This window comes from Emydura macquarii, unplaced genomic scaffold, assembly GCF_026122565.2.
Source record: "Emydura macquarii macquarii isolate MOO-44397 ecotype Brisbane River unplaced genomic scaffold, CSIRO-AGI_Emac_v2 contig_431, whole genome shotgun sequence".
Lineage (NCBI taxonomy): Eukaryota > Metazoa > Chordata > Testudines > Chelidae > Emydura > Emydura macquarii.
In genome coordinates, this window is record NW_027130568.1 from 26174 (window position 1) to 45097 (window position 18924).

Genomic DNA, 18924 nt, shown 5'->3' on the forward strand with positions numbered 1-18924 from the left:
GATGTAACCACATTATGCCTTGTTGGTGTTTTTGAGGAAGATCATAAATGTAGGAACAAGAATATTTGCAACAAAGTACAGAGTCTCATTGAATTAATTCTGAACTGAACAAAATTCAGCGTTCTATGGTAAAGCGTAGATGCCCTGGGGCAGAGACTATCTAGTATTTATGGGGTCCTGGTTCACGACAAGGGCTCCTAGGCACTACCATAATACATATAATAAATAATAACAGGTGGGTGTTCAAAACAATTTAAATCAGGATTAAAAAGTTATTCTGAATGACACGTTGTGCAGTGTGTGTTTAGTCATTGTCACACACAGTGGTGTAGAGTTCCCCTAGCCGGACACTCACCAGGCTGCTGTTTGGGGCACAACAGATGACAGCCATGAGTTCTTAAGCTTCCCTTCGTTTTAGTAGACTGTAGCACTGTCTCTTTCCTTGGCTTTGCTGGCATACTTCGCAGACACTGGTTTTCTGTCTGTTACGTCTTCCCAGAAATGGGATCTTGCAACCCGGTTGCTCTAGGCCTCCAGTACCTGTGCTGACCTGTCAGGTTCTCCAGTAGATTAACACACCCTTTCCCAAAGTTTCAACCTTGTGGGCATTCTAGGTTTATGTTCACAGTTGAATTCTTCAGGGACGTGATGGATGAAGCAAACGGGCACACAGATAGGCTTTGCAGAGTTCCTAAACCAAATCACTCTTCACTTTAGATAGCACAAACGTTCTACTGATCCAAATAAAAGAAAACCCTACATGCATTTCCCTGCCTCAGTGTCCTCACCATTTTGAAGCATTATTTGGGCTTAGGTCAGAATCCTTTGGCTGCCCAGGCTTCTACTATTGCAGTTCATGGCTTCACCTTGGAATCATAGTCTCTCTCTCCAGGTCAATTTCTTTTGATCATGGCTAGTCCCACAGACAGAAATAATTCCCTAATAACATGCCCTTTTGTTACTCCCTTTTGCCCCGAGCTTCTGGTGTGTCCCCTGACTTTAGAAGGCCTACCACCAATACCTGCTTCCTTTTTCTCCTTCTGGGGAAATTCCTCTTCCCTGCAGACAAACTTGGTTGAACTGGTTTCCCTGCTCAGGAACCCTCCTTAGCATAGCTGTTGTTTGGTGGTCAGAGTACAGTTATTAACGTTAATGGCTCTCCATTGTCCCCGGTCTAGACAATACGTGACACAGCCTTAACAGCACATGGTTGACTCCACATACATAGAAACATCTAAGATACAACAGTTTCTTATTTAACCAGAATTCATAAATTGTACATAGATAGATTCAACAAATCATCTCTGTGTCTAGCAGTATGTGTTTCAATTTGAAGAAACAGGGAGTATAATTCAAGGCAGTGTTCTTTTTGCTTGCTTCCCTTTAGTCTGGCAAAAGTTAGTTGAGGTAGTTTTGGAGTTATAGCATGGAAGTTCAAAGCTTTCCACTGATGTATTCCTGAATCTCACTGAACTTTGTGGTTGTCACTGACATTTGTGGCTCTAGGCTTTCAACAGAAGTGGTGTCCTCTTATAAGGGTCTCTGATAATTGTGGCTGATGATAGACAGGGTCATTTTTTATTTCATTCGTGCCATAAAGAACATTAAAATTCATGTATGGCTGTAGTTTCATTTTTAGAGGTTGTATATCTTGCCTTTGTTCTTCATCTGCCTCCATTGTCCTGTTTGATCCTTTACCTTGAAAAACAGTGTAAGAAGCGAAAGGATTCAGTCAATATGTATTCCATGTATTAGATTCCAGGTTATATTTGAGGATTGAACTGTGGCAAGGGATGATGTTATATTACAAATGAGAAATGGACCAACAAAAATTAAAACAAGGAAGCACATGTCAAAGATTCAAAATGAGATTCCTCATGTGTCTGGCATCAAAGACAACAACATCATAAAGGGATTCAAGTGGCCGTTGAGTATCCACCAGCACCAGTAAATTTGCTGCTTGTTTAAAAATTGGAGTAGACACTGAACATAACAGGATGATGAAACTCATGATACTTGTCAGTTCAGTGAGTGAGAAATTAGTGTTTAATTTTTAACCTTCATGGAAAAATCACTGACTTCTACCTAAACGTATCAATTTCTACATAATGTCTGAAAAAAGCCCCAAATGTTTAATAATACAGATATTATTTGTATTTCAGAACCCCCCAGAAATTGCTATTGCATTATTTTTAGACCTGGATTTAACCAAAAAAAAACCCAACAAAAATCAAGTTAACCTATCTACATTTTTAATCAGGATTCAATCGTAAAAGCTCAGGTGCAGTTGTTCTACATGCTATTTTGTTCTCATCCCACTATTTCAATGTGCAGTAAGTGCTCACTGACTCCAAACTGAGTTTGAGAGATGGATGCATTCTGTCACCTCTGAAAGCTGATAGCCAGCATTAGAAATGTGCCAATGACCTTCTTGTTGGCCAGTGGCATGACATCTTCGACCCAGACCACAGGTGACATGACTCCTAGCCACATGGGGAAATATTTTTTAAATGTGTCATGTCTAATTCTACTTTTGAAATTTGGATTTAGAAATTAGGTGTATGTGTGTCTTTTATTTTAATCCTAAAAACAGATCCCAAGTTCAGTACACAGAGTGGCAGATTAGATGAGTTGTTTCATTGTGGCTCTTGGACTGAAAGTTTGCTTGCCGTAGGATGCCGAAATAGAAGTAAGGAAATACTACTGTCCAAAATTTGTCGATGGAACTTTTGTTATTTCAGCAGTTCCAGAAAGTTAAAAGGGCCATCAAATAATGTCTTAAGTGGTTGAGGTGGGGTAGGGTGGGATGGGGCGGGGAGGGAAGAAAAAGGCTGGTTCTAGGGCCAGACAACTGAGTTCCAACTTCCAGGGAGCACTGAACTGATATATCACTAAGGTTTTTTTTTTCTTACTCTGCTGTGATTGGCTGGTTGTGTGGGTTCCCCCTACCCCCATTCCAATTGGCCATCTGAAAATATTTTCCTCCCTGGCTGATAAAACAGCAAACGCAGCTGCTGGTGGGGAGAAAGGAATAATTAACACATGTAGCTCTGTTTGAAACAGGACTACATTAATGCACACTGGGGAACTTTTACTGTGAGTCGGTACGGTCCTTATGGGCCAGTTAGTGTGCAACCTGCTAATGAACTAAAATGTGCCCCCTTCTGGTGCAGACTAAAGCACTATTTAGACAAGCCCACACACCAACCCCTCCCCCCCCTTGATTCAATCTCTGCTACGTACAGTACTCTGCCATTACATAAACCATATCTCCAAGATGGTTAAACTCATTGTGAAGTGCAGATGCTTCTAGTGTTTGAACATAGTACATTTCTGATGAGCTGCATGAGAATGGTTGAGTAAACAAGCTTGAAAACTATATCTAGCCATGTGTTATGGTTCAGAGCTAGCTGCCCCTTTGATGCCTTTCTAGTTTTTCTGAGTGCACCCTTTCAGGTGATGGATCCTACATCTTCATGCCTCTCAAGGTGGAATGCTCTGTTCTCCCATTCTGATTGGGTCCCCAGGTTACAGCAACCTATACCAATCATGATTACACAGCAGGTCTAACTGAGGTCAGCTCGTGCAAGTCATGCCTTGAAGAGCTGTGATCAGTGGCAAACGCAGTGACATAATCAGCCTTTCCAGAAAAAGTATTCTTTAATCACAACAGTAAGAGCAAAACATAACAAGGGAAAAGGGGCTTAATGCAACAAACAGTCTACATGTATATCAGTCTTATCTAAAGGCCTAGCTCATCCCAGACACTCCAACCTCTGGGGAGTGGGATTCAGTCTGTTCCCCAGAAGTCTCTGCCTCTCTTTCGCCTGTTGTTCAGGGGGTTTTCCTTTTATCTTTCCCAAAAAATTTTTTGTTCCAGTTTCCCTCCAGGATTCCCTCTTCTCTAATTACAAACTAGACTGTTGAACTCAGCATGGGTGTAGGTAAAACATCACAGCAAATGCCACCTGCACAGTCCTTTATTTATTGGTAAATGGGGCTATCTGAAGCCCTGGTCCACTTTCCTATATATGTACAATTTAATCCCTCTTTGAATTAACCCTTTGAAGTAATAATAGCAAGCAACAAAATAACAATCAGACAGACAAATGGAACATATAATAGTAATAAAATATTACAGGCAGCTTCCACATTCTCCATAGACTGTATCAAAGTAGAAGAGAACTACATGATTCAGAGCTTGGAAATGTTTATTGTAAAAGCAGGATGGACATGAAGTGATGAGCTGTGAGCTTTCCTTCTTGCTGTAGTTGTGTTGGCAGTTACATTTTTGGAGTCCTCCCTTGCATGTACTCAGTTTTCTCCTGGAGCATGATCATTACAGAACTGAGATGCTGTCTGTATATTGGCCTAAAGGCAAAGTACTGAGAGTTCTAGTGCTTAGTAATTTTTTAAAATGTGTGTCCTGTTTCAGTTAAAAAAAGAAGCGTGTTTGAGAGTCAGAACAGGGAAAAGAGCATGTGAAGTGGATGCTAAATGGAAAAAATATATTAAAATTAAATTAACACAGGTTGGAAGATGAAAAGAAGAAAAGCTGGGTGAATCATCAAATTGATGAAAATTAGAAACTCCTTGACATATCAAGGATTGATTAGGAGAAGAGTCTGCTCAATGGGGAAAGAAAACTGCAAGATGGTAAATATTATAAATTACTCTGGAATAAAATTTAGTATTTATTTGTGTTAAAGGCAGGTTTATTCTGTCTGTCATTATAAAAATTACATAAGGAGTTTCTGAATATAAACTTGTTGGGAGCTTTAATGCCTCAGGAAAAGCATTTAATTGGAAAAATGCAATATATTTTTTGCAGGTATGAGAGCTTGATTCATCCTTTGAAAAAAATCATAATGCTGATAACAAATTAAGTATATTGGAGTATTCAGGTTAACCATAAATACTAACAGGCATGTCCTTCCAGACTACCAAGAGCAATAAAGATGAAAAAAGGGAGTAAAGTTAGTTTTTTGAATGTATATATTCTGGAAATCAGGGTCAGATTCTTAATGATATTGAGAGCCTGTAACTCTTGTTGGAACCAATGCTGGTGCTCAACATCAGGTCACTAATGTAAATTAAAATACTGATGGTTTCCTGGTAGTTGAACCTTGCTAATTGGTACTGACTGGGAGATCCCTTGCAGATTACTAAATTCTGTGAAATAACAAGTAAAATAAGCATGGCAAGCTAAGATCACTGCATATCATAATGTACTTTGTTCATTTATTTTAACAAGTGTATTTCAGTTTTAACTAGATTTAGGCCTGAATTTAAAACCTGAGTCCCAAACCCTGAAATATTAATCAGGATCTGGATTTCATAGCTCAGGCACAACTTCATTTTATATTAGGAGAATACATCATAACATAATATGTTGTTGTTTAGTATGTTGCCTAGAGGCCAGGGTCCCATTGTGCTAGACATTGTACAAACATAAAAAAGAGACAATCCTTGCTCAAAAGAGTTGATAATAAGTGTATTGTTGTATATTTTGGAGGCTAATATTTTTATTTTTTGAGTGCTATAAATGTGCTCGGCAGTGAACAGAACAGGGAGGGGAGACAAGGTCTGAGCCCAGAGGCACAAAAATCAGAGAAAAAAGCAAAGAAATGCTCTTACCTTTTTCTCTCCCTCTGCTTCTTTTTTCTCATAAGACTTGAATAGAATATGGTGTCTTTCGTATGAGACTCTCCTTGTAATGAATCATGCCTCAGAACACTCCAGTGAAGTAGGTATTATTATTCCCGTTTTACAGATAAGAAAATGGGACAAAGAGCATACGTAATGTAATCTTTGACAGAGCCAGGAAGAGGATAGTCCTCATTACCAGTAATGTGCTTTGACCACAAAGCCATCCTTCCTCTGTTAGTAACATGAGACCTCACTGTATAACTCATCACTTTTCAAGTTTTGCTGAGACCACAGGGTTTTGGATTTTTTGGTAGGGTTTATCAGATGTATGTATTATTGAAATAAAAATTAGCAAGTTTCTTCTTTAGTTTAAAAAACACATTATAATAGACAGAAAAAGTCTAATACAAACCATGTTTTACATCATGTTGATGGAATTTTAGGAGTCTTTGAGAGTAAGGGCTGTTATGTGTTTTTAACCATCACATTATCCTTGCATTAGTTTTGGCTTAGAAGCCTTATTTTTATTAAGTGTTTTAACAGTTGACTGTGGTTATGTGAGTTCTTATGTGAGGCTAAAGTATGTAGAAGTGCTAGTGATTGTACAGTAAAATTAAAATAATTATTTAGTTATACTTTCAGAGATTTTTTTTTTTTTTTTTTTTTAGTAATCGAGATGAGCCTAAACTCATCAAAATTCAGACCTGGATTCATTTTCAAACTATCCAATAGTTCAGGCTTTTGCTTTGAGCCCATCTCTCCTTCATATCAGAAATAATAACTTATAAATGAGCACTGCCAGTAAGCTTAATGCTTTACAACAAGCCAAAGAAGACCGAGTTCCTGCCCCAAGAAACTTGCTGCTAAAATTGACCAACAATTCAGTTCCAAACATTTAAGGCAACATTTTCAAAAGTGGCCACTGCTTGTGGATGCCCTAAAATGTTGATGTTCAACTTGAGATATGTTCGGCCTGTTTTTGAGGCTGAACACCCATAGCCCTCAGTGACTTCATTTGGAGTTGTGGGTACTCAGCACATCTGAAAATAGGACACAAGGTATATCTGCTTGAGATCCCCAGAATTAGTGGCCACTCTTAAAATCTGAGCTATAATAGGATGGATTGTAAGGACTGGTGTCAAAGCAGTACCGGCATGTTTGTTTTAATGTAATCAGCGCATAACTCTATTCCGTTAATAGATTATTGCTCAAAGGTTTAATTATATCCAGTTATCGTTTTTAGAATGAGAAATATTGTAAACGTTCAAATGAACACCGCCCTACAATGCCTTTTATTAAATGAAGTTTTAAAACCTTATATCACTGGACTGTTGATACCGCCTACCAGTACCCGGAGCTGCTAAATTATTTCATGTATTATTCTTTTGAAATAATTTTATAGTTTCAACTGGAAGCGATCTTCCTTGAGTCTAAACAAGTTTTAAAATAGAAGTTCTGGTCAGTTTTTTCCACTACAAATTTTAAAAAGGACACTCAAGCATGTTGGGGAATGAGGGAGGGGGCCGGTCACATTCTCCAATTTTTAAACAGTTTTAATCTAATGGAGAATTTCCTGATGCTATTTGACTTCAGTGGGAGTTTTGCCTGAAATAAAAACTTCATGGTTTGGCCAAAATTTGTTAGCAAAAATGACTACTGCTTAGTTGCTGATATTAAATAGCCATCATAGTATTTGTAATACTTGTCAAAGCAGAGTGTCTAGATTCTCAGCCAGTGCAAACAGTGTATCTCCATGGATTTCAATGGAACTGTGCTGATATACATCAGCTGAGAGCCTGGCCAGTGGTTATTTTTTAGCTGTAGTGCTTTCAGTGCTGGTCCTGAAAATCCTGTTAAGTTAGCACTGTTTACAGAGCTGTATTGACAGCATTGATGATGATATGCACAAGCAAGGAAGCAGACAAATGTAGGTTTTAGAAATATCATCTCTCAGTAACTACAATGTAAACATAAAATACTGAGAGGTAATCATATACCTTTTCAGGATAAAGAGTTTTACTGATTAATTTTTTTTTTTTTTGCATGCCTACATTTCTTCTCCCATATATGAACAAGGATATCCTTGTGCCCATTATGGTGATATTCTTTGTGTGAAACTCATGGTGGCCTAAACATAAGTAGTAATTAACAGTTAACTTTCTTTCCACCAATCAGTAATTTGTAATATGTTACTTTTTCAAAGGCTCTTTCTGATCATTTATTGCTGCTCCAGTAACAGTTTGCATCAATTATTTCCGGTGGTTTCTTGTAACTTCCTTCTTGAAAATTTTTTGAAAAGTCTTGCTTACTTCACATTTATCACTCACATTGTAGTTGCCAGAAAATGAGAGGGGTATTGTACTACTTGAGTTGTAATGTGCTTGATTGCCCTTATCCCTAGCACTAAATCAAATGTGACATTCATAATCCTCAAATACTGTTGAAAGAAGAAGAATTTATAGCTCTTTGAGAATTTTTTTAAAACGTAACATTCCTTCTCTGGGAGGAGATGCTGTAGAACTTGTACCCTCCCCCCATCCCTCAAGAATGGAGAGAATACACAGAGCACTCTTTGGTTCTCTTTTCCTCTCTAGTTCAGTGGCTAGTGATGGGGAAAAATTTCTTATATGCCTGTTATTAAAGATATTACATTTCTACAGTTGGAAAATCAGTATTGACTAGCCAATTAACAACTGCCACTTCCTCAATCACATTGAAGTGGTTGTTTTGTTTAATACAGCTATTTTAAAAAATGTTATGCATCAGCCTTTTCTCTGAGATTCTAAAACTGCAGTAGAATGAAATTGTCTTTGAACTTTTTACAATATAAGGAAGAGAGAGTATGCTGCTTCAGAGTTTGGATTGAGATTTTAAATGCAGCAAACACAGGAAATAGAAAAATATGGTGCATACAGCAACCACTAATATATATACAGTGTTCTGTATTGTTGCCTATGAAATTAAATTTAATTCTTTACTGCTTATGTGTAATGTGGCTGAGTAATCATTGTAGCGAGAACCTTAAGATTTAAAATTCCCAATCCGTGTGTTTAAAATCTCACCCATAACTTTGCATTTGAGTCCATTTTATTTTCCTCTCTTAAAAAATACTGTCAGCTGGAGCTCCAAGTAGTACATTTTTTAAAAAGTCCATAGAAAGTAGTTGGTTTAAGAAATTGTTAATGCCTGTTGACTCTTTCACCACTAGGCCATTGGTATAAATTTAATCCTGTTTGTCAGTGACCAGAAATCATTATTGTCCGAAGGCTGTTCATTGATCTAAATGAAATGAATTTGGTCTTGTCCAGTCTTGTCCACATCACAAAATCTCTACCAGCATTGCTGCAAATCCTAGCAGAGGGGACAAGATTTAAATGTGTGCATGGAGTTTGAACTATCTTTTCTTCCCTGGAAATAGTCTTTCCAGATCTGTGATGAGGATGGACTATAGGGAAAACTTGCACTGTTGTTGCCTGTGATATCTGAAGAAGAAATCTGTGTAAGCTTGAAGCTTGTTTCTTTCACCAACAGAAGTTGGTCCAGTAAAAGGTATTACCTCATCCACCTTATCTCTGGGATATATATTTTCTGCTGATAAACAGAGAACTTCATTCTATAGTGACAGTTCACTCACCTTGCACCAACAATATACATATTGAATTTCTTTTTAGGAGAGTTATACCCTTATTACTTAGTCAACTAAATTGAAAGACTGTGCCCGTAATAAATATCATATTAAAATCAATTCATTTTACATCTCCAACTGCAATAAAAGCTTCAGAATCAGTTAATGGGTGCAAAACTTTTTTTGTTAAGAGAAACCAGATGCCTAAATGGAATTTTACCAAACTTTCCAAAAAGACTTACATTTGGGCTAAGAATTGTTTTGAGAAAGGAGAGGTCAGAAATAATTTTTTTGTTTTTCTTGCTTTGAAAAGTTGACTAAAAATAAAGGCTGAGGGTAATCACTGAGCACCCTAAATATTAAAAATATTTAGGACAGAATATATAGAATTTTGAAGAATATTTTTTCAGACTGAATTTGGGGAAGGTAACAAGCATGGAAGGCTTAAAAAAAATTAACATTTGAGCTGTAATAAAGTTTGTATTCTGTCCTTGGAATTATTTACTACTTAGCTGTGAAACCAAAATGACTCCCAAGGGAGAAATCCTGGCCCTGTTGAAGTCAATGGCAAAACTCTCATTGACTTCAGCATGTCACCCAAAGTGTTAAATTTTGCACTCTCCAACTTTTAAGAGAAACATTATTTGATAATCTAACTGAAAAAGAAAATGGCTCTTGCTCAATGTTTTTCCATTTACTTTATATCCTTTTAAAAATCAAATTCATATGTATATTTTCACCAAAATAAATGGTCTTGATTGGATATCTTTATCTAGACATTACTAAGCCTCTGTTCTTGGCATTTCCTATTTCCGAAAACCAAGGGTGGTCTCAGATCAATCCTAGACCTAAGAAACCTCAACAGATACATGAAGAAGTTGAGATTCCAAATGGTCTCCCTGGCATCGATCATCCCCTCTCTGGATCCGGGAGATTGGTATGCCACCCTTGACCTGAAAGATGCATATTTTCATGTGTTGATCATCCCAAGACACAGGAAATTCCTTCGCTTTGTGGCCAATCAATCCCACTACCAGTTTGCAGTGCTACTGTTTGGCCTTTCAGCGGCTCCCAGAGTCTTCACAAAATGCATGGTCATGGTGGTGGCATTCCTCAGAAAGAGGAGGATTCAGGTCTACCCATATTTAGATGATTGGTTGATCAAGGGTCGCTGCAGGCAACAAGTGGAATCAAACACAGAATTCATAAAGCTGACGTTTGCCAGACTAGGCCTCCTGATCAACACACAAAAATCAGTCCTGACCACATAAAGATAGAATGTATAGGGGCAGTCATAGACTAGAACCAAGCCAGGGCTTTTCTTCCTGAGTCACGATTCCGGACCGTTCTCTTCATCATAGAAGAATGGAAACAACACCTCATGATCGCAGTCAGAAACTGCCTAAGGCTGTTGGGCCACTTGGCGGACTGTACTCAGGTGGTTCAGCACGCCAGATTGTGCCTCAGACTTTTACAGGCATGGCTAGGGTCAGTTTACTGACCGTCCTGGGATTGCATAGACAAGATAGTATCAATCCCAGCATCAGTATTGGACACTCTACATTTGTGGCTAGACCAGCGAGTGGTAAGTGCAGGAGTCCCATTTTTGTAGCCATCCCCCACCCTGACCCTAGTGATCGACGCCTTGGACATAGGCTGGGGGGCTCATCTAGGCCATCTATGGACCCAAGAGTTGTGGGTCGCAGGAAGATATGTCCACCCACATCAGTGTAAGAGAGTTGAGAGCGGTGCGACTCTCCTGTCAAGCCTTCAGGGCCCACCTGAAAGGCAAATGTGTTGTGGTGAGAACATGCATCATGGCGGCGATGTTCTGTATAAACAGACAGGGTGGTGCTCACTCCTCTCTGCTATGTCAGGAAGCCCTTGACCTTTGGAACTTTGCATAGCTCATGCGATATATATAAGTGCCTATCAGGGTATTTATAGATACTTATCAGGGTCCCAGAACATGCTCGCAGACTACCTCAGCAGGTCGATATCCACCCACGAGTGGTCTCTCCACCCAGATGTGGTAAACAACATTTTCCGAAGGTGGGGTATTCCCCAGATAGATCTATTTGTGACAAGGTCCAACAGGAAATGCACACAGTTCTGCTCTTTCCAGAACCACAATCTGGGGTCAATTGCAGATGCTTTCCTCATCACATGGAAGGGGAATCTGTCCTATGATACCTCTGGTGCATAAGGTCCTTCTAAAGGTCAGGAAGGACAAGTCAGTAATGATCTTGTTGGCCCTGGCATGGTCCCACCGCCATTGGTACACACCACACTTCTCAAACTGTCAGTGGAGGCCCCCATCCAGTCTTCAATTGGTGCTGGACCTGATTTCCGAGGATCACGGCCGCCTTCGTCATCCGAACTTGCAGTCCCTATACCTTACAGCATGGAAGCTCTGTGGCTGAACCCGCAGAGATGGAATGTTTGGAGGAGGTCAGAGAGATCCTCCTGGGGAGTAGAAAACCCTCCACTAGGGCTACCTACCTAGCAAAATGGAAGAGGTTCTCTATCTGGTCCATGCAGAAAGATACTGCTCCGGAGATGTCACCTATACCTTTTATTTTGGACTACCTGTTACATCTTAAACATCAGGATCTTTCGGTATCTTCAATTAAGGTCCACCTAGCTGTGGATTTCAGCTTTTCATCCATGGATGGCTGGCTGCTCGATCTTCGCAAACCACATAGTAGGTCGCTTCCTCAAGGGCCTCGACAGGTTGTTCCCTCAAATGTGCCAGCCATTTCCTCCATGGGACCTTAACTTGGTGATGTCAGCACTGATGAAACCACCGTTTGAGCCATTGGCAACATGCTCCCTTCTGTACCTATCATGGAATGTGGCCTTGCTAGTGGCCATTACACCAGCCATGAGAGTTTTGGAACTTAAAGCCCTGACATCGGAGACTCCTTATATGGTCTTCTTCAAGGAGAAGGTTCATCTGTGATCGCACCCAGCTTTCCCTCAAAGGTAGTTTCACAGTTCCATTCAAACCAGGACATTTTTCTTCTGGTTTTTTACACCAAACCACATGCTAGCGGATGTGAACAGAGGCTTCACTCCCTGGACTTTAGGAGGATGTTAGCTTTTTATATTGAAAGAATGAAATAATTTACGAAGACATCTTAACTTTATGTAGCAGTGGCAGATAGAATGAATCTCCTTCCAAATCTCCTCCCAAAGGATCTTGTCATGCATCAAGGCCTGTTAAGACCTGGCAAATGTCCCTGCAGCAGACTCCACAAGGGCTCAGGCTGCTTCAACAGCTTTCTTAGCCCAAGTCCCAATTCAGGACATCTGTAGGGCAGCAACGTGATCATCCATCCACACCTTCGTGGAGCACTACGCCATCACTCATCAAGCCAGGGACAATGTAGCAGTTGGTAGAGCAGTTTTGCAATCAGTGTCCCATGGAACTCCAAGCCCTTAGGGGCTGCTTGTGAGTCACCTAATTGGAATCGACATGAGCAAGCACTGGAAGAAGAAAAGATGGTTACTAATCTTTTGTAACTTTTGTTCTTCGAGATGTGTTGCTCATGTCCATTCCAAGACCCACCCACCTATCCCTCTGTCAGAGTCTGTCGACAAGAAGGAACTGCGTAGGCGGAGGGTCAACAGAGCCCTATATAGGGCACCATGAAGTTGAGACTCCAGAGGGCTCCAGAGCCGATCCTACGGATACCAATGGGGGGGAAAAAACCTTCCGGCAACCATGCATGAGGCATGTACACGCCTAATTAGAATGGACATAAGCAACACATCTCAAAGAAAAACAGTTACAGAAGGTTAGTAACTGTCTTTTTTTCCCCCAGTGCAACACATTTGTGGGGTAGAGTAGAGTAGAGTATTGACAGTGGGCTCAGGGAAAAAGGAGCTATGTGAGATGCAGTCCACAAGTGGGACCCTTGAGTGGCAAGTATGTGCTCAGTAAAGGGGAAAGGAGCTGGCAGAAGGCCTGAACATTGCTGGGAAAAGCCTGCAGGGAGATTCTCAAGCCAGTGAGTCTTGTGATGAGGCTATATAGGAAGTGGCTTGGAAAGGAGTGAAGCAAGGGTTTGAAGGGAACCACATGCTGCCTCACGTTCTGGGAGCTCCAGGTCAGAATCTGGATTTGAAAGAGGTACCCAGGTTCCCTTAAATTCCAACTGTGCCCAGGAAGTGGCAAGTTAATACCTTGCTTGAAGAGAAAAAGGAATATTGTATTCTTTCCCAATGAGGAACTGAAAGGACTACTGAGCTGAGAGACCATGTTGTTTTGAGATCTGTTGTGTTCTTTTGTCCCCTGGAAGGGGAAGGCCTTTAATAAGAGGTTTAGCTGGAGGACTAAATCTCATCACTCCCTTCTGCCAGCTGGAGACAGCAGGCCACCAGTTATCAGAGGGAAAACTGAGGCAAATGCATGATCAGATGGGGGGAGAGGTAAGAGACTTTGTTACAGTCCACTAAATTGTACCCTACTGTTTGGGGAAGTGGCTCCTCATGTAGGAATGTCCTATAATCTCTTTTTACAAAGGCATGTTCCCAGGTGTTGTTTTTTCTCAGTTTGTGTATAATATGTATTATAATGCATTTTGGCTTTATTTATCTTCCCCGTTTCCATCTATCTACACTGCTTGCATTTTAATAAATTACCTAAACAAATTGCACCAAACCATAAGCAATCACACAGGTTTAATTTTATTCATTAACTAATGTGCTATTTATGAAGATATCGGGAATTAATTCAGTTTTTGGAGGAAAATGCTAAAACAGATGGCTCTTTTCCTATACTTTACTTTGGATTTCACCTAGTATTTTATTTTAGCTAGGATTTCACCTAATCTAGTATTTTTAGACTAGGATCTTGAACATTGTCCTTCCTTTTATTTTTCCAGACAGTTTAAGGAGTTTTCTTGTATAACTTTTAGTGCTAAAATTTGTCTTTTAAGGAAGTAGACATCTGTGGTTTGGCCGTATGTTAGAGTTAACAAGAAGCTGTCATTCATGTAATTGATGAGAAAGTTTATGTATTTTTCACCCAGGTAAACTTGAAGGAATTTTGGGATAAATTGGCTCCATTGATGGTGTTTCAGTTGAGACACTGAACTGAAATCTGTTAATAGCTCATTTGGTTTAAGTAAACAAAGGTCTAATGTACGGAAATATATTTACTTAGTGGCCTTGTTTAATCCCAGCAAGCGGGCATAGCTGCTGCTGCTCTTTTAATTTTCGTTATTATTTACCATGTTGGTATAATTATTTGTTTTTTGCTTACATTCCTCATTTATAGTCTTTTTAAAATTTGGCTTAATTTTAATATCTAAGGCTTAATCCTGTAGTCTTTATGCAGACAAAATGCTGGTGAATGTCAGTGTGAGCTGAGGCCATAAGTGACTTTGGGACTTGCCTTCCCACTAACATGCTTTGACAGGTTTTTATTTTCATTTAGAAAAGTTCATCTTTGAAAATGTTGGCCTTGTAAGGTAGGAGGTTCCTTCATTTTTTAGGGGAAAGAAAGGAAGCTAGCAGGGATCTTTCCCTTCCTACTTCTTCTCGAGTCACCATTACTGGCAGGACACTGTACTCTTCAGGGAAGCACTTTCTTTGATCCCTCCCCCATATACTCATATAATTTCTTTCCCACTTAATGCCTACGGAGCTCTGCTTCCTCCCCACTCTATCACTACCACCAGAGACCAAGTGATTGGGTGGGAGCTGCTTGGGATGAGGGGGTTCGGGTGAGGAATTATCTCCTAGCTGTGGATGGGTGGTTGTGGTCAGGAGAAGCTCAGGGGTGTAAAAGGAGAGGGCAGGGGCAAGCATGAATGCTTCTCTCTCTTCTCCACTGGATGAACCTCTGTTTCTGTTTGCAGCAATAGGACTCTGTGCCAACTCCCACAAGAGATTAATTGTGTAGCGAATGCAGTGAGAAACTAGTGCTTCTGCCTGACTTACTCTTCTGCTCCCTTGAAGTGCTCTTGAGCTTCCCCTGATCCTCACTCACTGAAAAGTAAGCAAACAGACAAATTCACTACAGTGAATTTTAACAGATGATGCTGTCAATGGAGCGGCAATTTCCTGCAATATTCTGGACAAACCTTATTGAATTAAGTTAAAGTATTTTAGGGGTTCATGGTATTAAAATGCAAATGTTTGTGTTTTCGAGGGATTGTTTGTAACTTGTGTAGGAGACATAACTCATGTAAACCTTGGGAAGTGTTCTTCAAAGTACTCTTTAAAAAAAAAACAAAAAACAGTGGGCTAAGACAAAATGTGTTTAGTTGAGTAGGTTTTCTTGGAAATACTTGGGAGGAGGGTTGTTCTGAGCCAACGTGGTTATGAACTGGTAACCACAGGAAAACCCCTTGAGGGGGTTTGAAGGACTCATCACTTACCAGAGCCGTTGTTGGAGTTGGGATTATCTCTGGTAAATTTAATAGCATGTGTGTAGATTCTTTTATTGTTTTAATGTTTTCTCTGTAATGTTTTTACCTTAAGAATAAATCTGCTTGTTTAGAAAGCTGTGTGGTAACTTAATTGTGGCATACAGTGTTTACCATTTCTGAGGAGAAAAGTAAAACAGGCCTGCGCAATCTAATTTTGCAGCGAAATTCACAGTGGAGGCAGGGAGCTGTGCAGCATGGAAATATCCCATACAGGAGGGAGAGAGACGTGTCTGTCCAAGAGAGGTGACAGCTGGGGAGCTGGAAGCCTCAGAGTAGGCGCCATTGCTGGCCCATAGAGGGGAAGTGCAGATGCAGTTGCCCTGATCTGTCACAATACCACCGTCATGTCTTCATATATCTGAAGTCCATGGATCCATTACAATGGGTACTTCAGACTACTCGCAGCTTGGGGGCAAAACCAGGCCTGTCACAGAATGTTTTTTTCTATTCCTATCCTGAATATAGGAGAAAACTGAGGTATCATTGTAATAGTTGGTAAATGCTGTCTTTTTTAACGGTTGCTGCTATAAGTGTTGTAAAAATATTTACTAAGTTGTTTAAAACCTGGTAAATAGTATAGTTCCTCAACCTGAAACATTGTGGTTAGAGGATGCATTGTACTGAAATCCCATTTGAAGAAGAATTTTTTTAAAAAACCCCCAACAAATCCAAAACCCTGTTAATGAGACACTTGTGTGTTGTTCGTTATGGAGAGTGCCATTGGGAAAATTCTTTTGAAATTTTGCAGTTCTGCTCATGCTATATAGAGCGTCTGCCTAACAGGAATGTATTTTCTAACTCAGAGGCTTCTGCTCTTAGACATTCTTTTTATATGAAGAAGGAAATGTGCCAAATTATAAACATGGAAATATCTAAATGAGGCATTATTTTAAATTGGTAGCCACATGTATTTATAGTTTTTTGAGACTTTATTACTACATTTTTGGATTGCATTTTTGGGCTTCTTAGTAAAAGTTTTATTAGCACCATTATTGGTAATAGCATTATTATTGTATATAGAACTCTTTCTCCTGATTTCTGTATTGGTCTTCAAAACAACCTCAAGTGAGGAGTAGAATAAACATGTAAAATGTGCATATACATACAGAGTATAATGAATATACATGTGGGTCTGGTAGCACTGACTGTTGTTAAGGTTGATACTTCCCATAATAACAGTCCATTTTCAGCTGCTTATAACTTTGCAAAATTTGAACCAGTTGGGCTGAAATTTTCCATATGAGATGTCTGCCTCCAGTCTGAATTTTTTTGAAAATTTGAGTCAAAAGATTCAGCCGTTTCCAAGAATGAGGCTAGGGAAAAATACATTGTTTTGCCCATGTTAAAAAAAAATTCTGGTGACCTTTTCTTTGAAAAACTCTAGCATCCCATGCTTTGGAGCAGGGGCTTAAAATTTGCTCTGGAGAATGGAGGGTGGCAGGCCTTTGTATCAGGGATTTACTTTTGCTCTCGTCATGAAAAACTGCTGAAATTTGGCTAAGTTATAAGCCTCTGAAAAACTGTAGTTTGCATGTTTTACATTTTAGCAGCTAAAGTCCCCAAAATTCCATCCACACTGAGCATGCTCTGGTCTAGAACTGTTGGGACTTTTCCTGCAGTTGTGGCTCTGGACTGCTGTGGGCTGCTCTAGGTCTGGGCCCCGGAACTGAGGTCTCTCTCCTGCTCTCTCAGTGTCCTCCTGCTGACGCCCATGCAGTGTGGAGGAGGACGCTTCCTGATTCACATGCAGAATGGACAAGAGCTGAATCTGCGAGGATAGATTGGGACAAGAAAGCCTAGGGTGGTTGGGAGGGGCGCTGGTGGCACAGTGGTGAAGGTGAAGCTAAAACTTGCTGGGCAAGGAGGCTGGGACTGGAAACCAGTGAGGTGGAGGTATAAGTTGGGGAGGGAAAACAAATCTATTGAGGAACCAGTGTGTGGGACTGGGCTGGCTACTGGTATAGAAACGTCATTAAAAATCACACACCCCCAAGCTACACTGCTATACTTGCAAAAGTTTCTAGTGTAGATCTGGCCTCAGCCTGTGTTGTGTCTTTCTCTCTTCCCCTCTGTATTTGTGTATGTATACACACCTCCCCTCAAACAACAGGGTCCTAGATCATGTACAGCTATATATTTTATAATCAGTTACTTCACCTCCCGAGTAATTAAGTGCCCATACAGGATGTGGAACCCTGGATTTACTTGTAAAGATTCATCCCACTCCAGAGATGCATCAGTGCATTCTACACAGCCTAAACTTCCAGTTTCATTACTCTTTATTTCCAGGGGTGCTCACGAAGTGCTAGGTGGTTTCCATGCTTAAAAAGCTGTTAATTTCAATTACAGTTTGATCAAGCCCCTGGTGCTTGATGGTGCTGATTAGGACCTGGATAAGAACTAGCAAACTATAACTAGGGCTAGCAAGGAATGCCAGTGGTTGCTGCAGTAAAGGAAGGAGAATGATGAAGGGGTGCAGGGTTCTATCTAGATGACTCCCAGGAGCATGAGGCCCTTGAGGTAATGTTTCAGTGGTGTCATTTTGATCTGCTCTGTCTGTCTGTCTATTTCTTTTCGGGTGACCAGATCACAAGTGTGAAAAATCAGGACAAGGGGTGGAGGGCAATAGGCGCCTATAAAAGAAAAAACTCCGAATATTGGGACTGTCCCTATAAAATCGGAACATCTGATTATCCTAGTTCTCTGTGTATATGTGTGTGTATGTATGTATAAAATGAATGATATATTCTTGGTGGAGAATGAAATGGCAGAAGATGGCTTGGCATTAAAGAAGAGAGTCAGAGTGCAGAATAAGGTATGAGAGTTACCAGTGCCCTTGTCAATGACTGACAAGATAAATGAAGTCTTTGCACTGGGAAAATAAAAATAATAATAATTTAAAAAATCCTTTAGTTCACTATGCTGGTTACAGGCAGTGTTTATAATAATAAACAAGTTTACTTTATGTAGTATCTCACTGTACCAATGTTTAGCGAATGTTTCAGTGATAATTTTGTTATAGAGAGAAACAATCAATAACAGATAATAAGTAAAAGAGTTTTGTAAATTCTAGGCACAATGAATGATTTCATGGCTATGGGTTTTATTTGTTTTTTAATTGTATGTGTTGCAGGCATTAGCCTGGATCCTCAGCATTCCCCCAAAAAGCAGATCCAGCTGTGATATATTAAAATTTCCCTAGCATATGAC

General features: G+C 39.9%; 1 protein-coding gene across 4 annotated transcripts in view; it reads left to right on the forward strand.

The window, feature by feature from the left end:
• Window positions 1-18924, forward strand: part of LDLRAD4 (low density lipoprotein receptor class A domain containing 4) — a 314887-nt gene that overhangs the window by 24440 nt on the left and 271523 nt on the right. Inside the window, exon 1 of one of the 4 annotated variants that reach the window (XM_067537461.1) lies at window positions 15228-15278. The exons of the other annotated variants lie outside the window; for them this stretch is intronic. The gene's annotated coding sequence lies outside the window, so the exon portion shown is untranslated. Of the gene's footprint in view, window positions 1-15227; window positions 15279-18924 lie in introns of those variants that run through there. 4 annotated transcript variants of the gene reach the window in all.